General features: G+C 35.1%; 3 long non-coding RNA genes across 5 annotated transcripts; all 3 read left to right on the top strand.

Annotated features, from left to right (window-relative positions):
* Window positions 1-5,754: 5,754 nt before the first annotated feature.
* On the top strand, window positions 5,755-6,608 carry LOC147498085 (uncharacterized). The gene is made up of 3 exons (XR_015194212.1): window positions 5,755-5,848; window positions 5,986-6,062; window positions 6,360-6,608. It is a non-coding gene; the product is annotated as an uncharacterized LOC147498085 (long non-coding RNA).
* A 2,457-nt stretch (window positions 6,609-9,065) lies between these two features.
* LOC147498084 (uncharacterized) lies at window positions 9,066-11,203 on the top strand. Of its 3 annotated transcripts, none has more exons than XR_015194210.1 (6): window positions 9,066-9,144; window positions 9,387-9,498; window positions 10,011-10,133; window positions 10,227-10,274; window positions 11,002-11,079; window positions 11,151-11,203. It is a non-coding gene; the product is annotated as an uncharacterized LOC147498084 (long non-coding RNA). The 3 variants fall into 3 exon arrangements; XR_015194209.1 differs by having other exon boundaries at window positions 10,008-10,133; XR_015194211.1 differs by having other exon boundaries at window positions 10,008-10,133; window positions 10,227-10,305.
* Window positions 11,204-11,666: 463 nt separating this feature from the next.
* Window positions 11,667-12,474, top strand: LOC147498083 (uncharacterized). The gene is made up of 3 exons (XR_015194313.1): window positions 11,667-11,731; window positions 11,808-11,906; window positions 12,001-12,474. It is a non-coding gene; the product is annotated as an uncharacterized LOC147498083 (long non-coding RNA).
* Window positions 12,475-14,051: the final 1,577 nt, after the last annotated feature.

The raw sequence follows: 14,051 nt of genomic DNA, 5'->3' as shown, positions 1-14,051 counted from the left end.
TCTCCAATCGATGCTCTGCTAAAAAGAAAGACGGTCTTTTCCTTTTGGTTTCTCTGGTATATATATATAGGTTTGGTTAGTGCAGTGCTTGATTTGGAATAATAAGTTTCTAATTCCGTCGCTAGAGTTTCGAATTCGATCAATTTGATTAGAAAGGGGAGTGTCGGTCTTTTGTTTCTCTTTATGTTTCTTTTTGTTTTGAGTGTTGGAGAATAGAAGGTGGTGATCGGGTGCTTTAGAATGGACGGTGAATGGTATGGCCATTAGTTGGTTGTCCACTTTAGTCATGAACATGGTCTAGTTTGTCATTCTTGGGCTTGAACTTAACTTTGGCCCATAAGCTAACAAATACAATCCACGCCTTGGCTCATGATAAATTATTAAAGTAAGGTTCCACCTTTTACTGGTCACATGCCCACTTAACTTCACGGCTAAGCTGGCCTTTACCACATAGGCTTTCATAGTTCGGTACACTAACTCCTTTCAAACTGACTTTAGCACGCATGGTTCGAACTCAAAAATTCTAAACCACCAGTAATAACACAAGCTCCAAAGCTAGTAAGCTATAACCCATAGCCATACCCCAATGCGAACAACATATATATTCTGCACCTCCACTGAACTAGATCAACGTACACACACTGATATCTTCGAATCTCAACAATTTTGACACTTTTAATCAAGTTAACTCCGATCCTGCAAAATCACTAAAAACACACTAACTAAATCAAATAAATTAATTAAACGAACTAACTAATATAAAATTGGGCATAAATATATAGAACATTTACGTGGTTATCAAATACCCCCAAACCATTTTGCTAGTCCTCGAGCAAAACCAAAACTAAAATAATAAGAAAAATAAAAAGCCTAACTCACTTTCATAGGAATCACGGTTACACTTAGCATGTATAACAAACCTTTAAACCTCTAGGTTATCCCTAGTGCACGAGTTTAGTCTCGTGAGGGTTTTCATAAATGGTACCTACAAACATTAACATAGCATAACAAATGGTGATATAATTTTCCCAGAGATAAACTTTTGCCAACTGATAAACAAGTTCAAAAAATCATCAATTACAACAGTTTACATCATTATCACCAAGACGCATTGCATTGCTACTTTCAAAGATAGAAAAGATTAACTACTTTCCCAAACCAAAGCGTGTGTGTATGGGTTTAGACAAACTAATACATTCTCCTATCCAAGTAATGGAATTCCTAACTTACTATCCAAACAATATATCAACTTCAATCCTCACCATTCATACACTCACAAGAAAGTCTCTCTCTCACATAAATTTTCAAATTTACCGCTGTATGCAGGGAAATAAGTAAAATAATAGAACATCCCATGTACTTAGTGACACTTGCTCCTTTTGTGTGTAGATTGTATATGGATGATGTACATGGATGATGGTCATTGAACAAAATAGAAGCGTATCAAAACCTAATTATCCCTTAATAAGTAAAAGATGAGTAGGGTATCGTTCCACTTTTAAGTGTATGTTATGTGAATGACAGGACAAGAAAGGGGGTTTAAGGGATTAAAAACTATGATTGTAGAGATTTTAGATGCTAATACTAAACTAAACTAAATTAACTAAACTATTGAGAATTTATAAGAGAGGAAATTCAAAAGATTAGAATCCACCAATACTTTTGACCTATGACATTCTGCTTCATGGTTGTTCTTACAAGTAGACTACAATTAGGCAATTGAGCAAGTGTCGATGCCCTCTTGGACAAAACATCGTTAACAATTAATTCTACTTAAGGTTGTTCCTATGTTTATGCTATTAATATCTTCTTTCTTTTTATGGAAGCTCGGGCAGCCATTCAATGTATTACCGAGAACAACATCAATGAGTACTTCCTAATAGAGCGGCCATTCAATGAATTACCAGTTAAGACAAACACTAAAAAATACTTTCCTTAGGCAGCCACTCCCTAAGCTACCCCTTCTAAGGCAACACAAAGAATACTTTCCAAACTCTAAAGAACTATACTACTAGAAGAAAAGTAAAAAACACTAGCATGATATTAATATTGCAAAACATAAATCCTATTCTATACTTCCATCCCCTGGTGTAGGCAATGGAACTAATAACTAAAAACATAAATAACTAACCTGATTGAAGAACACCATGAACCAGAAGAATCATTAAACCTTAATCATCGGCTTCAACTCCTCCCTTAAAGGAGAAGATTAGCCTTCCATATAGAAGGAAGAACACGAAGAACGAGAAGAAGAATAGTCGAAGAACATAAGACTAGAAAGACTAACTTATTAAAACTAGGCTAGTTAAAACCCAAATCTTTTATTATTAATCTCTCTCTGCCTCAAGTTTTAGAGACAAGAATATAAGTGAATTGGCAAATTACATGAGGCACTTAGGCCCTCTATTTATGTGGGTTACAATGAGTTCAAGAAACATTCCAAACTGCCATGTGTTTCCTAATACAAATCAACTTCTTTCAGAGTCTAACTTCGTCTCCAAAACTGAGAATGAAGTAGCTACAGTGTCATTCCATGCATCTGGACACACGATCCTTGCATCTCAGGCGTGAGCATTGCGTCTGGATGCACGATCCATGCGTCCCAGACGCGGAAGTCTACTTTCCCTCTTTTGCTCTATCCTTCTATCCTCTTTTGCGGGATTTGGTCTAAGCAATGAATTATTTGACTTTATGCTTCCAAATAGGCTTTAAAATAGGTTCAAGTCGCATATTTAATAGCTTCAATTCCTTGGTTTTCTCCATGATTGTCCACGGGCTTCCCATGTGATCTTTAATGCTCTGAATTGCTCTGTTTTACCCCTTTTTCTCTAATATTCCACAAAACTCTCTTTTTCACCTGTAGAATCATAAAACATAACTTACAAACACTATTAGTCTACTAAGATGGCTAAACAAGATGCATAATCGAGGGTTAAATTGCACTTTTTGAGCACTTATCACAACTCCCAACTAGCCTTTTGCTAGTCTTAGAAAATAAGATAAAAAAATAGATAAGTGATCAAAATCACATCCTAATAACAAAAATAAAATCTTAACTCACTTTCAGAGGCATCTCAATTGCATTTACCATATACAAGAAGGCATTAAACCTTTAAGTTCCCCAAAAGGACGAGTTATAGTCTCGTGAGGGTTTTCAGGTGATATACCCACAAAATCAATCAATAACATGTTCAAGAATGATAATATTTTTCAGAGAGACAAATTTCTTACCCACTTAGTGCTTACTCCAACAGACGGTCTCCATTGCTAACTACATTGCTGCAAAGACTCATATATTATGATGGGAGATAGTAAAAATTATCAAAATTCTCAATCAAGGCATATGTGTGTACTTAGTCAATCTCCTATACTCTCCTATCCAAGAAACGGAATCCCTAGTTTACCTTTAGACAGATAATCTCGACTTTCAATCCTCACCGATCATACTTTCAGAAAAGAATCTCTTAGAAGACGGTATACTATTTTACCTCATGTATGTGGGGAAAATAATAATGAATACGAACATCCCACTTACTACCTTGAAAAACAGACTTCTAGATGACAGTAGTCTCATGGAAAAAATGTCAATCACATATGAAGTGTCGGGTCCTTTACTTTAGCATCCTCTCACATATTCTAGACTTCATACCATACTATAGTGATAAGTCATGGGTTGTAACTTTGCTTATTTCTTTAAAGGAAAGGTAAAAAGGATTCAAAGGTTGTTTCTGAAAAACCCTAGGGGTTTTGCTTATTTCTTTGAAAGATTTCTTCCTTTGCAGAGAAAAATTTTCCTTTTCCTTAGCTTTTCCATCCATTCTTTTCCTTTTTTTTTTTTTTTTTTTTTTTTTTTTTTTTTTTAACTCAGTGGTATATCCTTGATTAGTATTGGATATGCTTGTTTTCCACTAGCTTCTTTCACTTATAACAGAATGATGGTCTTCATTGTATCTTTCTTATATTTCCTTGTAATCTTCCTTTTATGCTCTTTCTTCCTCCTTGTGCCCTTCGTATACTCAGAAATATATGGGTATGGCCGATAAAGGTTTTGGCTATACTCCTTGTCTAGAGTTGGGTAAAGGGTGAAGGGTTTTGGAAGAAATAGCTTGATGTAAGGCTCAAAAGGGTTTAACATGATGGTCCTACTAGGTGGGATAAAGGTTGAATGGGTTCACTACTTGACTTATCAGTATGATACTCTGTTTTGATTAGACTACAAGACCTAATGGCTATCTCCCTAGTTGATGTCACTTCGTGATTTAACCAAATCAACGAATAATGAGACTATATTACAACGACATATAGAACTGAAAGATGTTCAGTCACTAAAACTCAGATTTTTCGTAAGAACACTCCAAAGAATGGGTATAAAGCTAAAGTCTCACGGGCTAAGTCTAAAAATTCTACTTCCAGTTTACTAGGGGTTTAAATCTCTCTTCTAGCAAAAGTACACAAAATGAGCAAGTACTATGGTGGTGCCTTGATAAAGAATTCTATTAACAAGAACTATGTCCGAGCATAATAAATAATCTAAGCGGTAATGAAATGAATAATATCAACTATCTATCAAAGTCAACATTAAGCAGTATAGAATATATATCCCAGACTCATCATTAAAATTCATTTTTCTCATGCTGCTGATATAGAAACAAAAACATTTTTGTTTTTGAAAACTAATTTTCGAAATTCATTTCTCAAGTACACCCTCCCCCTACTTATGCATGCATTGAACTCAATGTATAAAAAAGTAAATGAAATGGATGAGAAAAAGGTAGGATATCTCCATTGATGCCAAATATCAAGAATTAGTTCAAGAAACAAATTTTTAGGTCTATTTATGTCAGATCCCCAAGACGTAATGTGAGTATTTTAAAGTCAGATTCTCAAGACTTTTGAGTCCTTTATAGTTAGATCCTCAAGACTAGTATTCCAACCCACTAGGTTCCACTTTGTAGGAATTATTTTTATCTATCTCAGCATGTGATTAACAAAAGTATACCTTGTACCAACAATTTTCTCTTAATGGTTGTAATCCAGGACAAATTTCAGATTGGCAATTCTAACACCAACCTAGCTTACACAATCTCCTCTTATGTGCAAATGGACTTTTACCAAACCCTACACGAGCCATAGAAATAATCTTCCTTTGAAGGTCAACAGGGAGTAAATCCCATAAACTAACAGGTGGGGAATACTTAGGTTTCCTTCTCAAAACTGATCTTTCAACAACATGACTACTACAGAATGACACATATACCACGGTCAATAAGAACGTTTATACCACGGTTCTTCCAAAAACCATGGGAAATATTTATATATCACGGCGAAAATTTCTTTGGTCATTGGTTTACTAGTATATGCCACAGTTACATGAAAACCGTGGGATAAGTTGGGCCATATACCATGGTTAGTTTTTTTTTCAGCATGAGAGTACTCCACATCCCCACTACCTTAAACATAAACAGTGGTATATAAATTTTCCACTTTCTACAGTGGTTTATGACTTTATGCCAAATAGTCAAATACGCAAAAAAAAAAAAATACACAGTACAAAACTCATTCAAATTGGATTCCCGCTATTCTCTCGGTCTCTCCACTACACCATAACACTGATTTTGCAACATTTAGTAAAATTGATTGCTAACACTTATTCATCCGGTTACATATTTTGTAGGCAAATATTTGGTTTATTTAGTAACATTTACCCAATATTAGGTGACGGATAGGAAGTGTGACCTATTGCCAAAAAAATAAAAGAAAAATTGAAAACAAATGAAAATAGGGTGAGGATGTTTTTCATTCTCGTGCTTATCTCTCACACCCTTTCAATAAAAAAGAGAAAAGTGAGGTAAGCATCGGAGAAAACCGCTACTACTACTGTACTGCCGCCGCTAGTGTGGCCCACTGAGTCAAGTCGTCATCTTCTCCTTTCTCTTCTCTTTCCTTCAATTCTCTTAATCTTCTCTTCTTCTTTCTTTGTAACAGTTAGGGTTTTGGCTAAGGAGTTGGATTTGCATAATCAATTGCTCAATCTGCTCAAGAAAGCTTCTTCATTGTCCAAGGTAGCGTTTTGTATAGTGAATCATCTTTTATTTACAATTTCTATTGTTTCTATTTTTCAAAAATTTAGGAATTAGCTTTTGGGTTTGTCTTGACATAAGATTTTCAGGGTGTATGTTAACAATAGATTGGTATAACTTGTCAACGATGGCCAAAGGTTGCATTTTTATATGATAGATTTTAGTTAGTTTAAATGTTCTCATGTTGTATTGTGTATCTGCTCACGTTGCTTCATTCCCTTTGATTTCTGCGCACCTAATTACTATAGCAAATATGTTAAATTTTTACTGGAGAAATAGAGGGAAGGTTGTTATAGCTGAAGCAGAGGCCATTAGTCTTTGGGATGTGAACTCACTCACACACCAAGCACTGTTGTCCATTGCTTCGTCTGGCAGAAAGGTGTCCGCACTTCATGTGAATAACACTGATGTTGAGTTAGGTAGAGGTGTTCGCAGAAGGTAAAATTTATTATTGCTGAGATAATTATTTTATTATTTTATTTATTTATGTTTTATCAGCAATTCATTGCTTAACTTATCATGTAATACCACCGTTTCTGTTATTTTGTTACTTTATTTTTCCCATCTATGAATTGTTTTTAGAGATTACATTATTTTTTTTAGCTTATATAATTATGTTGACTTGACTTTTTTACGATCTATTACAGTATTAGTGGATTGGCAAATGCAATTCATGTGTTACACATTTTCTGTCCATAACATAGGAGTGCATGGGTTGTTATAAATAAGTATACTACTAATGAAATAGTCAATGTAGAACTATTACTTTAGCGGTGTTTTCTAGAGATATGGATCTCAAGTAATGAAACAAAACATTGGCCCAAACTTTAATGGATTGACTGGGAGAGGATATTCATTTTTGGGAGTCATATTAACTAGATATATTTTTTAATCTGTGTTGAGAAAGAGTAGTTCATAACAACTGGAAAACAGAGTTAGAAATTCATTTATGAAATGAAATACCAAAAAAGAATATGTGAACTTGTTAGATGTGTTATATTCGCATCAATCACTTCCTTTGGAGTGAAAAGAACCTAAGGTGGGATAATTGGAATATACAAGAGGATACCAGATAATAATTCATAGGAAGAACTATTTCTTATTTCAGAATAAACTAGAATAACTAATCTCTCTTATATTGTTCTCTTTTGGCGTAGGCATAGTGATTGATGAGTTACTATTGTTTAACTTCTGTCTAAAATGCAGGGTAAGTTCATAAGAAGTCGAAGGACATGACGGTTTGTTCTGCACTCAGGACACCATAAATGTCTTGGACTTTTGTCTCCCTTCTGGTGTAGGCCTTTGATAATGTTAATAGTTTATTTAGTTAACAAAAGTGTAGGTTTTGACTGCTTTACAAAAAATCTGCCCACTGGGATAATAAAGAAGAAAAAAACACCGCAAATTACAAAGTGTAGATGATGTATACCAATTAGAATGTGATAGGTGCATATATAATCTGATGAAATACTGCTTTAGTCAAATGTGGTAAGATATCAATACCCTTTTCTTTGTATGTCAAGTAGGCAATGTTGTTCTGCATGTTGAAAAGAGCCAAGAAACATATTATCATGTAGTATGGCATTAGGTCCATTGCCTTGAGATCCCACATGAAGGAAAGTTTTTAGTCATATACCAGTTGCGACATTCGAACTTATTTATATAACGTAGCCACCAACCTTTCACATGAGTCTGTAAAAAGTTTTAGTTCATAGATATCATCAATTATCAGTATGAGAAAAATAGCTCGAGTTATCCATTCCCTACAACAGTGGTACTGAGTTTTATAGGCTGCTCTAACTGACGCTAAGAAACTTTCAACCAACCTGTCTCTGGCAAGGCCCAACTTATCTGGTAAACCAAGATCTTTCTACCATCTGATGGGACACACAAAAACTAATTAAGTATTGTTAAGATCTTTGTTTTGTTTATTATATGGCTTTGAAGTTATTAATTTATATGATAATTGATTTGGGGAGTGAGAGAATTTTGATTGTGATTGGATAATTGGCAATTCTTCTCTTCCACAAGGTCATTTTCTCGGCACGTTGGTTGTAATACGGACATAATGGCACTTGCTTCACCGGTGAAAGAGCGAATGTAGGAGAGAGGTCTCGGCCCAAAATCTTTCTCGGGCGGAAATGAAGGTGTAAGAGGCTTTCGGGCTCTAGGAGTGAGAGACCTCTCATATCGCCTTGCGTTCATTGCTAACTCTGTTAAGGTTTGTGCCCATTTTATGTTCCTAGCTCATCATTTTATTTATTTGTATTTGTAGTAGTCTTTCATTTAAATTGTTTCCTTTGTATGCTCTTAATCAGATATCTGATGGTTGAAGAGATAGCAATATAAGAAATAGCAAGATGGATGGGGAGGATGATGGTAGCCAACAGTTCAGGGTGAGCTCTTGGTTACTTAGAAATGTTATGCTATATAGACTTCTTCCTTTTTCAACAAACACATTCAATTTATGCTAAAAATCTGTCGCTATGCCTAAATACTCTGTAAGTCAGGTCGAGTTGCTCAATATTACACCTCTTCTTGGTACTCCTACAAAGTTATCAAAGGTTTACTTGTTTTAAGGTGATTGTAGGACTTTGGCTGTTTTGAATTGAAAGTTGGTCCGATTACCAAAGAGTGACAAAAAAGATGTGCAAACCATAAGGTAACCATCTATTATTTAGACTTCAGCTTTTGAGGGAATATGTTGCTCTAATGCTTGCGGATAATGCTTGCTGATAATGGAACATGCTTTCGAGGGAATATGCTTGCTCTACTGCTCTTGGTGCTCTAATGCTTCCTGATAATGGAATTTGTTGCATAGATGAATTTGATAAAATGGATGTTAGAGATCGAGGTAACCATCATTATTTAGACTTGACTTTCGAGGGACTGAAAGTTTTCTCTAAGCTGTCGATCTCTTTAAAGGTTGCCATTCATGAAGCCATGGAACAACAGACCATAAGTATCACAAAAGCGAAATACAAAGACATTAAATGCTCGAACATCAATTTTAGCTGCTGCCAACCCTACTGGCGGCCGGCATGACAAGTCAAAACCACTAAAGGTGAGAAATGTTTGCACCTTTATGTTGATTTTAAGACCAATATAGTAGAGAACTGATTATGTCAGTGTGTATCATCTATGAAATGTGGAAATAAAAATGACCTGCATCTCTTCTTTCCAGTACAATGTGGCTCTTCCTCCTGCTATCTTATTAAGGTTTGATTTGGTATATGTTATGATTGACGAGCCAGACAATCAAACAGATTACCACATTGTTCTTATCTGCGTTTTTTTTTTCAACAGTAATGCATGGTCGTACATTAAGGGAATGTGATTGTGTGAATTCCATATGAGTAATGGAGCAAAATCTTCATGGATGTGCATCATGGGCTGCTACTATACTGGCCATGTGCAGGTTTACTTTTAAACTAACACTAGTTATTTAACCAATTTATTAAAGTTGGAAATGTATGAAGTTGATGCCTTAGAATTATGTCCATTTAGCTTGCTTGCTGCAAATGAATTAATTAAGTTGTGATTCTTTTGTAAGTCACTATGCCAATTAACATGAACTTCTCAGTTCATCTTTTTGGCTAGAGTTAGATTAGTTTGAGCCATGTTTGTATTAATAACACCATATATGACAAGGAATTGATGATAAATAATTTCTTGGACGTTAGCAAATTTATTGGTGCTGGTACGTATACACTTAGTGGGTCTAGCTTTGTTGGCAAATACTTGTTTGGTGTGACTGAATTAGTTTAGTTTGATGTATATTTTTGTTTCTTGGTCATTGATTGTAAATTTATGACTCGGGATAGAAAAGTTTGATATAATTTTGAGACTTGGTCTTGATTATATTAATTTTAGTTGTAAAGCCTACTTAATAACATGGGTTTTTGATATTTTGTATGATCTATGAAGAAGGTTTGCGAATGCGAGGAAAGACTGGGCAAGAAACGGGAGTCGAAGAGCATTGAGTGAGATTAATTGGAATATAGTTGGAGTTGCATTTTATCCTTGTGCAATCAACAAAAGAGGAGTAATAGAGTAAGTCTTCAAATTTGATCTTAATCTTCCAATATCAAAGGCCTTTTTGTTTTTTTTTGTAGTATAATATTTTTTTTTTTGTTTTTTTTATAGGAAATAGATGTGGAACTAGAACATGAGTGGTGATTCTTATGTTCCAATGTATGGTTCATCTGTAATTGGTGGCTAATTAGTATGTAAATCTACCATTAAAGTTATGTAGTTATGTTCTCATCTTGTATTTTATGAACTTCTTCAATGGAAATTGCCAATTCTTAGTAGTTCAAATGTGTTAATTGAGATAGATATATATGAGTATATCTTATTCTTGCTTTCTTTTATAATATTACGCCGGTTACTAGCATCTTGGTGTGTAATGTATTTGTGATTGTGCTATGTTGGAAATGGTGTTTGGGGTAGAGATTGATAGATTTATGGATGAATAAAAGAATATTGTAGGTGGGTTCTTATTTTAGTTCGTCTGACATTTGCTGTGTTGATCCTATAAGCGGTTCATTTCTCTCAACATATAAGCTTGATCCTGGAGAAACAGAAAAATCAAATATTTCTCATTACATTTTGTGTTTTTTATTCTTTTGAATCTATCTACTTGTTAGAGACTATGGAATTTATTTATCCCTCAGATTAATTTTCTTTTGAAACATAAAAAAATGAAACAATGTTGGTCTTGGTAACCCCCTCTCTCTCTCTCTCTCTCTCTCATTCTCTCTACTTGAAAATGGAGAGGACACTACAAAGTAGCTTGATCCATTCTCTCTGACTTGTCAATTGTAGCTTAATTTTCTGAAAATGGAGAGGACACTACAAAATATTTAATTTATCAATTGTCGAGGAATTGCAATTTATCGAGGAATTGCAATTTCGACAGGGTGATAGCAAAGGATCTGTGAAGGGTGGTCATGGTAGAAAAGAGGCTGCTGGAGTTCAATCGGGTCAAAGTTCCCAGGTATTATTACATTTCAATGGTCTTTTGGGATTTAAAGAGTTGTTGTAAATACGGGTAATTGAATTTCATAGCTCACTCATCAGGGATCTTTTAGGCAAGGGGCAAGCTACATCAACTCTCCGGTAAGGACACTTTCTCTGATATTACTTTTTTTTACTGCAGTGCAACTTAGGAAGTAAATGATTGATTTTTTTTTTCCTAGTTTTCCATTCATATTAATTTGGTTTTGAAGATACTGCAAACCACCTTATTCCTTTTTGTTTCATAATGTGTCAAGTTGATGATTATCATTGATCATCCTTACCATAAAAAAATGTTAATTTATGGATGGAGTAAATCGTCTGATGAGGGACCTACTTGTTTACCCTTATTATATGGTGGTGTTTTGCTTTAATCTTTCTAGTTTCTTCGATTCTCTTTCAATGCATCTATTCTCAAACCTCTTGGCAGTCATGTGTGAGGTGAAAACCTGTATGTACAAACTATGTGGGAGTGAATCATGTTTGGCTTAATAGAACGTAGCTTAGTTTCTATTGGTTGTCTCAAAACCTTGTGAATTAAATGTTTTGCATTTATCTTATTGTGAAGTACGGTCCTCACATTGCAAAGGGTTGATGGGAAACGAGTTCCGTTGAAGTGGGACAAGATCAAGGTAAACAAATCCTACACATTATTGTCTTTTTCTTTAAAAAGTATATGTTTACATATGTTGTGAGTCTATATGTTAGGGCCCATATCAACCAGGTGGCACAGAGTGTGGGTATTATATAATGAAGTTTATGAGGGAAATAGTAGAAGCTTGTTTAACTGGATCATTTGAAAATAAGGTATTCGAAAGTTTTGACAAACACTTTATTTGGCTCAATGACTTCGCCTTATTCTTATATAGTAACTCCACATGTTGTGCTTTGACTCATCCAGATAATAAATTTAGAACTGAAGGATACATACACGCAAGATGAACTTGACGGTGTTCGACTCGATATTATTCAGTTCATCCAGGAAAATGGGGTGTTTCAGTCGGAAGCGGATAAGGATGAGTTTTAGCTATGTTGGACCCTCCGGTTTAATTTATGAGTCTTACCTTTTTAATTTATGAAAAGGAATTTGAAGTTTGTTTTCTTAGTGCACTCAAAAAATTAATGGAAGTTTTTTTTTATTATTATTATCTTTTTTTGCAATGTTTGATAGTTTATTGTACATTTTGGAATTTGTTGGGAAGATGGAAATGTTGTATGTAGGCAGGCTGTGTAAATTTTGTTATGCAGGTTTGGTTTTTAAGTGGAAGACCTGTTACTAGCATTATTATATATATATATATATACCACGGTTTGGCATAAACCGTAGTGTTTAGTATAACTATATACCACGGTATTATAACACACACATTAATATAAACCACGGTTTCAATAGCTTATATGCCACGGTTATGTTGACAACCGTGGTATATAATCAGTATTACAAACCACGGTTCTTTGAAAAACCGTGGTATCCGTTAAACATATATACCACAGTTTTGCTATTATTATATACCACACCACCTATTGTCACGGTTGTATAACAGTGGTAAATATATTTATACCACACTTAAAAACAGTGGTATAAGTGTCATTCTGTAGTAGCTTACTTCCTGTAGATATTTTCGCTCGATTTACTAGAATTCCTTCCTTTGAAACTTGGTGACCCAGCACTATCCCTTCCTTTACCATGAAGTGACACTTTTTCCAGTTCAGAACTAAGTTGGTATCGCAACAACGTTTAAGGACTAAGGAGAGATGGTGCAGGCAATCCTCAAACGAACATGTGAATGTGTACTTCTCTTGGTCCTCAGGGTGAATATGGATCTGAAAATATCCTGAGTAACCATCAAGAAAGTAGTAGTAAGCTTGTCCAACTAATCTTTCTAACATCTGATCGATGAATGGCAATGGAAGATGATCTTTCCTCGATGTGCTATTCAACTTCCTGTAATCAATGCAAACTCTCCATCCAGTCTGAATCCTAGTTGGAATCAACTCATTGTTCTCGTTCTTAATCACTGTGGTTCTGGACTTCTTCGGCACAACTTGAACTGGACTAACCCATTGACTATCTAAAATAGGGTAGATAATGCCGGCGTCAAGGAGTTTGACGACCTCTTCTCTAACTACTTCCTTCATCTTCGGATTAAGCATCTTCTGTGGTTGCTTAGAAGTCTTCGAATCCTCTTCCAAATGAATCCTATGTTGAACTATCATAGGGCTAATCCCCTTGATATCATCAATTATCCAACCTATAGCTAACTTGTGTTCCTTTAAAAGTGTTACTAACCTGGATTCCTGCTCCTCAGTCAAATCTGATGCAATGACTACTGGGTAGGTTCCCAAATCTCCCAAGAAAGCATACTTGAGTGTAGACAGCAAAGGTTTCAATTCTAGCTTAGGTGGCTCCTTCTTAAGATCTTTAGATGGTCCATCAAGCATAGGTGATTCAAACTTTTCTTTGAACTTGTTGTCATACATGACAGGTGATGAATCCAAAATTGCATTAATTGCCTCAACACTAATTTCCTCACAGTCTGAGTCTGTCAGAGCTTTCAACAACTCGTCAGCAGGATATGAATGAGTCAGATAATCCTGTGTTAATGCTTCAATCATGCATACCTCGTTCACAACACACACCTCTTGTGGTTGCTGTAACATATGGAAAACATTGGTCTCGACTCTCATATTACCAAAGGATAACGTTATATTACCGTTTTGATAGTTGATGAGTGCATTTGCAGTGGCTAAGAATGGTCTGCCTAAAATGATTGGTAGATGCCTACCAGATGTAGGTTTTGTGTCGAGTACTATGAAATCAACCGGATAATAGAAATCTTCGATCTTGACTATGATGTCTTCAATGATTCCTTTATGTATCTTTACTAATCTATCTTCCAACTGTAAAGTAACATCAGTCGGTTTTAGATCCTTCAAGCCCAACTTCTCGTT

This window comes from Coptis chinensis, chromosome 5, assembly GCF_015680905.1.
Source record: "Coptis chinensis isolate HL-2020 chromosome 5, ASM1568090v1, whole genome shotgun sequence".
NCBI lineage: Eukaryota > Viridiplantae > Streptophyta > Magnoliopsida > Ranunculales > Ranunculaceae > Coptis > Coptis chinensis.
Note: the sequence above shows the minus strand (reverse complement) of the source record. Positions and strands in the feature narration are given on the sequence as shown.